This window comes from Aethalodelphis obliquidens, unplaced genomic scaffold (genome assembly GCF_003676395.1).
Source record: "Aethalodelphis obliquidens isolate GAN/ISIS:26980383/991018 unplaced genomic scaffold, ASM367639v1 scaffold37, whole genome shotgun sequence".
Lineage (NCBI taxonomy): Eukaryota > Metazoa > Chordata > Mammalia > Artiodactyla > Delphinidae > Aethalodelphis > Aethalodelphis obliquidens.
Window position 1 is genome coordinate 170,241 of NW_020837981.1, and position 6,180 is coordinate 176,420.

The 6,180-nt window shown below is 43.4% G+C and overlaps 1 long non-coding RNA gene across 2 annotated transcripts in view; it reads left to right on the plus strand.

The window, feature by feature from the left end:
• Positions 1–1,501: 1,501 nt before the first annotated feature.
• The window catches only part of LOC113632491 (uncharacterized), a 30,388-nt gene continuing 25,709 nt past the window's right edge, over positions 1,502–6,180 (plus strand). Inside the window, exons 1-2 of one of the 2 annotated variants that reach the window (XR_003437832.1) lie at positions 1,502–2,595; positions 4,118–4,608. This is a non-coding gene — a long non-coding RNA (uncharacterized LOC113632491). Of the gene's footprint in view, positions 2,596–3,449; positions 4,609–6,180 lie in introns of those variants that run through there. The other variant, XR_003437831.1, reaches the window with a different exon arrangement.

Sequence of the window (6,180 nt, forward strand, 5' to 3'; positions counted from 1 at the left end):
CTTAGTTTTCAAGGCTAAATAATATTCCTTTGTGTATATACCACATTCTGTTTATCCATTTATCCATCAATGGGCACCTGGGTTGCTTCCACCTTTTCTTATTGTGAACGATGCTGCTATGAATATGAGTGTACAAATACCTGTTCCAGTCCCTGCTTTTAAATATTTTGAGTAAATGCCCCAAAGTGAAATTTATGGATCATATGTTAACCCAGAGTGTAACTTTTTAAGGAGCTTTTATTTTCACAGTGGCTGCACCATTTTACTCTATTCATTTATATGGCAGAATAGTATGGTAGTTCATGGATGTACCACATTTTGTTTATTCACCTGTTGATGGACATTTTAATTGTTTCTTCCTTTTGGCTATATGAACAGTGCTGCTATGAATATTTGTGTACAAGTTTTTGTTTGAACACCTGTTTTCAATTCTTTGGTGTCTGTATAGGAGTGGAGTTGTTGAACCCTAATTGGGTTGGCCAAAAAGTTTATTCGACTTTTTCCGTAAGATGGCTCTAGTAGCCCTTAGTTGTCTTTAACTTCATTCAAAACAATTTTGTGAGGTTCTATGTGATGGCTGTCATATCAGCATGCATTTAGCAAAAGACTTATCAAAGTTGGTGAATTTTTGTTTAGCCATTTTAGTATTGAAGATGGGAAAAATGCGACATTTTTGGCATATTATGCTTTATTATTTCAAGAAAGGTAAAAATGCAACTGAAATGCAAAAAAAGGTTTGTGCAGTGTATGGATTTGTGCTGTGACTGATTGAACGTGTCAGAAGTGGTTTGTGAAGTTTCATGCTGAAGATTTCTCGCTGGACGATGCTCCATGGTTGGTAGACCAGCTGAAGTTGATAGCGATCAAATGGAGAAATTAATTGAGAACAATCAACATTATACCACGTGGGAGATAGCCAACATACTCAAAATATCCAAATCAAGCACTGAAAATCATTTGCACCAGCTTGATTTTATTAATTGCTTTGATGTTTGAGTTCCACATAAGTTAAGTGAATTTCTGCATGTGATTCTCTACTTAAATGCAATGAAAAGGTTCCATTTTGAAAACAAATGGTGACAGGTGATGAAAAGTGGATACTGTACAATAATGTGGAACGGAAGAGATCGTGGGGCAAGCGAAATGAACCACCACCAACCACACCAAAGGCCGGTCTTCATCCAAAGAAGGTGATGTTGTGTATATGGTGGGATTGGAAGGGAGTCCTCTATTATGAGCTCCTTCCAGAAAACGAAATGATTAATTCCAACAAGTACTGCTCCCAGTTAGACCAACTGAAAGCAGCACTGGACGAAAAGCGTCTGGAATTAGTCAATAGAAAATGCATAATCTTCCATCAGGATAATGCAAGACCTCATGTTTCTTTGGTGACCAGGCAAAAACTGTTACAGCTTGGCTGGGAAGTTCTGATTCATCCGCCATATTCACCAGACATTGCACCTTCAGATTTCCATTTTTTTTGGTCTTTACAAAATTCTCTTGATGGAAAAAATTTCAATTCCGTGGAAGACTGTAAAAGGCACCAGGAACAGTTCTTTGCTCAAAAAGATAAAAAGTTTTGGGAAGACAGAATTATGAGGTTGCCTGAAAAAGGGCAGAAGCTAGTGAAACAAAAGGGTGAATACGTTGTTCAATAAAGTTCTTGGTGAAAATGAAAAATGTGTGTTTTATTTTTATTTAAAAACTGAAGGCACTTTTTGGCCAACCCAGTACATTTATCTTTTTGAAGAAAGGTCAAAGTATTGTTCACGTAGGCTGCACCATTTTACATTTCCACAATGTTTAAAAGTTCCATTTGCTCTACATCGTTGCCAATATTCATTATTTTTAATTTTTCTTGACTATAACAATTGTGTGTTTGAAGGGGTATTGCATTACGGTACGAATTTGCATTTCCATCATGACTACTGATGTTTGACATCTTTTCATGTCCTTGTTGACCATTTGCATGTCTTGTCTGGAGAAGAGTCTGATCAAGTCCTTTGTGCATTTTAAAAATTGAGTTCTTTGTGTTTCTGTTGATGAGTTTCTTGATACGTTCTGGATAACAGACTCTTATTAGATATATCATGTGCAAATATTTTCTTCCATTCTGTGGACTGTCTAACTTTCTGGATAGCAGTTTTGATGTGATAAAATTATTAACTTTGAGGAAATCCAGTGTATCTATATTTTATTCATTGCTTAAGCTTTGATGTCAGATCGAAGAAACCACTGCTAAATGCAAGGTCATGAGGATTTATTCCCTTGGTTTATTTTAGAGATTATAGAGTCATCCCTTGGCATCCACTTTGCTAAGGTTAAGGTCTGTGCTTAGAGTCAGTGTCAGGGTTTAGGGTGATGGTTAAAGGGTCAGGGTCAGGGATTAGAGTTGAGGTGTCAGGATCGAGGGTCTAGGATCCAAGGTTAGGATTGTTAGGTTTAGGGTAATAGGGTAAAGGGTTAGGATGTTAGGGTTAGGGTGAGGGTTAGAGTTAGGTTAAAGGATAACCTGTTCTCACCGTTCTTGTCTCTCTCCATCTCTCTGAAGCCTCCAGGATGGACAGGATTCTCCCAAGGTCACACATGAGTCAGGTAGGTGAGCTGTATCATTGTTTGTCTTCCCCCCAGTCCTGGGCTCTTGGGAGACGAATGAAATGTCTGTACTGTCTCTGTTTCAAATAGACCTCAACCTCAGTCAGGGGCTGTGGAGGCCGTCAGAAGTCATGTAGGGTTTCTCTCTTCCCTCCCTCCTGCCTGAAAGGGGTGGTGCCAGCCCCACTCTGCCTGGGCAGTCCCAGGTTCCAGCACAGCCCTGACGCGAGGGCACTCTGAAGACGTGCCGATTTACGCAGGACTGGGTAGTGACAGGCTGACCCTCAGGTGCTGCCTTCTTGAGGGCAGCTGGGGCCCTTCTGGGACTTCATGAATCCTCTGTCCCATCTGAGCGGGCATCAGTAGAAAATCAAGTCTCAGACAGGATAACCCTTGACCTCTGACCATCCAAGCAGGCATCTGTGGTTCTCCAGCTCAGCCCAGCCTGGGCCCTGTCAAGCCCTCTGGCCAGTTACTGAGCTGAACCTGCCGCTGGGCAATTGAACAACAACCTGGGCAGCATAGACAGCCCCTTGGCATGTTTATGTTCCCAACATCCATGTGGTTGAGAAAAGGGTCCTCTCCCTCACAGCCTCTTAGCCTGCCGAGAGAGGTAATAACCCTCCAAATGTTGAATGTGGCCCTGGCCACAAAAACCATACAACAGACAACAGACGGTGGCCCTGCAGTCCTTTGGCCTTCCAGTTGTTACAAACTTTTTTTTTTTTTTTTTTTTTTTTACAGTACGCGAGCCTCTCACTGTTGTGGCCTCTCCCGTTGCGGAGCACAGGCTCCGGTCGCGCAGGCTCAGCGGCCATGGCTCACGGGCCCAGCCGCTCCGCGGCATGTGGGATCCTCCCGGACTGGGGCACGAACCCCTGTCCCCTGCATCGGCAGGCGGACTCTCAACCACTGTGCCACCAGGGAAGCCCTGTTACAAACTTTTGACATTCATACTCTTTAAGAATCAAAGCTATGGGAGCAGCTGGGCCTCCCAAGAGGCAGTTTCACAGGGACTGCGTGTTACTAGAGAGTCATATACACCCATGCGGCCTTTGGAAAGCCTGCCGATTATGAATTCCATGGTATTGAATAATCCTTGAGCCTCCCCGTACTTCATTGAGCAATAATTTCTTTACCACCCTAGCATTTGGTACCTGCTCTTTGTAAAGGCAGGAGAAGAGACTGGAAAAATGAGCAATATTGTTCTTCGGGGACGGGTGATTAATGTGGCCAGCGGGCAGGCATATGCATCCTGCGCAACCACCTCCTGGGAACAAGAACGAGGTCCGTGTGCCTTCTGAGAGCACCTGGGCTATTCTGGGACAGTCTCTATGATGCAAGGGCCCGGTGACCAAGGCAGGATCCTTGTGTTTACCATCATCAGCAGCCTTGCTTTTCAGCAAATGGAAGAACTTTTTGCTGTCGTGGGAGAATAGCGGGAGCAGCGGATGGGTGGCTACAGCCCCTGACCCTAAGTGAATCCCTTCCTACTTTGTGCTTCTGATTCTGTGCCATGCAGTGGACTGTCAGTGATACGGAATCTGCCGCTTTTGCCGAGCCAGCATCTGTCTTCATGACCAGCTGCAGCACCTCAGCTTTCCTTTTGGAACTACATCTCAGCTGCTTCCAGTCCAAACAGTTTCAGGGGGCTGACCTTATATTCCACCCACCTAGAAGATGGCTGTATGATCCACATCTAGCCAATCCCATTTTTCATCCTCTGCTTGCTGTGATCGGTTCAAGGGTGAGAATGTGACCCAAGCCAGGCCAAAGGCATTCAAAGTCATGAGTTTCATGGAACCCTAGGGAAGGAGAAACCCTTGCTGGTAGAATGGATGTTGTGTGGGTGTCATATTGGAGTTGCTGGTGGCTGTGGATGCAGTGAGAGAGACTGTGCCGGTGAATGGGACCACCCCAAGGCATTCAGCGGGACTGATTCAGCAGGACATACTACAAGAACGTGAGCCATTGGACCTGACATCTCCAAACCCACTCTTCAACTTGTCTCTTGTAAGTATTAATTTATTTCTATCATTTAAAATAATGTTAATTTATTTTACTTGAGCAAGTGTGTCTAGTCCCTTGTAAGCCAGAAAGTCCTGACTCATCAGGATCAGTGATTCCTGAGACTCCTTCTGGCATGTGTCCTCGTTGGATAGGGCATGTCTGGGGAAGATGAAGACACTGGGTGGGGTCAGATCTAAGGGGAGCTGCCAAACAGCTCTATCCCTGTTCTTCTATGTCCCAGGAGAGGAAAACCCCAGAACAACGAGAGAACTAGTAGGGAGAAAGGGTCATAGCATGGTTAATTGGTCTGCTTGTATTTTCCATATTTTACGGTTCATTTTGTTTGTATATTGTTAGGAAATCACTGTTTTATCCTAGATTTATAGTTTGATGCAATAGCTTGTTGTATTTGACCTTTAATTTCACCTTTCATTCGTTTTCTACAGAATTGTCACAGTTAATGAACAAATATGGATACCTTACTACTAACTAAAATCCATATTTTATTCGGGTTCCCTTCGTTCTCCCTTTTTTCTGTCCTAGGATCCCATCCAAGGTCTCACATGGCATTGAGTCATCATGTCACTTTAGGATCTTTCTGGCTTGGACATTTTCTCACACTGTCCTTCTCTCAGTGACCTAGGCAGTGTTGAGGAGGACTAGTCAGCTACTTTGTAGACTCTTCTGCATTGGGATTTACTTGATGTTTTTCTTGCGATTAGAATGGGGTCATGGGTTTTAAAGAAGCATATCACAGAGGTAAAGTGCTTTCTCCTTACTTTATATCATAGGAACATACATCAAAGCAACACTGTTCATGTTAACTTTGCCCTCCTGGCTGAGGTAGTTTTTGTCATATTTTCCCCACTGTGAAGTTACTTTTTCCCCAAGTCCGTACTTTGCGTCTTCTTCAGGATGAAGTCACTATGCGGCACTCACACTTCAGGAGCGGGAGTTAGCCCCACCTCCTTAATGAGTGGCTGAATATCTACATCAGCTATTTGGAATACTTAAACGTAGGAGATTTCTATTCAGTGGTACTCATTAAAAAACAACAAAACACTATCTAATCATTTCTTTTTACCAGCGTGGACACCCCACCCAGAAAGTTATTTTAAGCTTTTGGTCATAATCCAGCAGTGCAGTATTTGGCTGCTCAATTCATTCCTGCTTCGGCTATTGAGAGCTCTTTCTATTTGCTGCTGCTTTCCTCTGACATAATTCCATCTTGTGGGTTTCTTTCTATCTTCGTACACATCTTTTTATGTGCTTGTTGACCATCTATGTTTCTTGTCTGGAGAAAGGTGTGTTCAAGTCCTTTTGCATTTTAAAATTTGGGTTGTCTTTTTGTGGATGATTTGTAAAAGTTCTTGATGTATTCTGAAGGAGACTCCTGTCAGATATATCATGTGCACATATTTTCTTCAGTTCTGTGGGCTGTGTTTTCACTTTCTGATAGCACCTTTTTTTTTTTTCTTTTTTTGCGGTACGTGGGCCTCTCACTGTTGTGGCCTCTCCCGTTGCGGAGCAACAGGCTCCGGACGCGCAGGCTCAGCAGCCATGGCCCACGGGCGC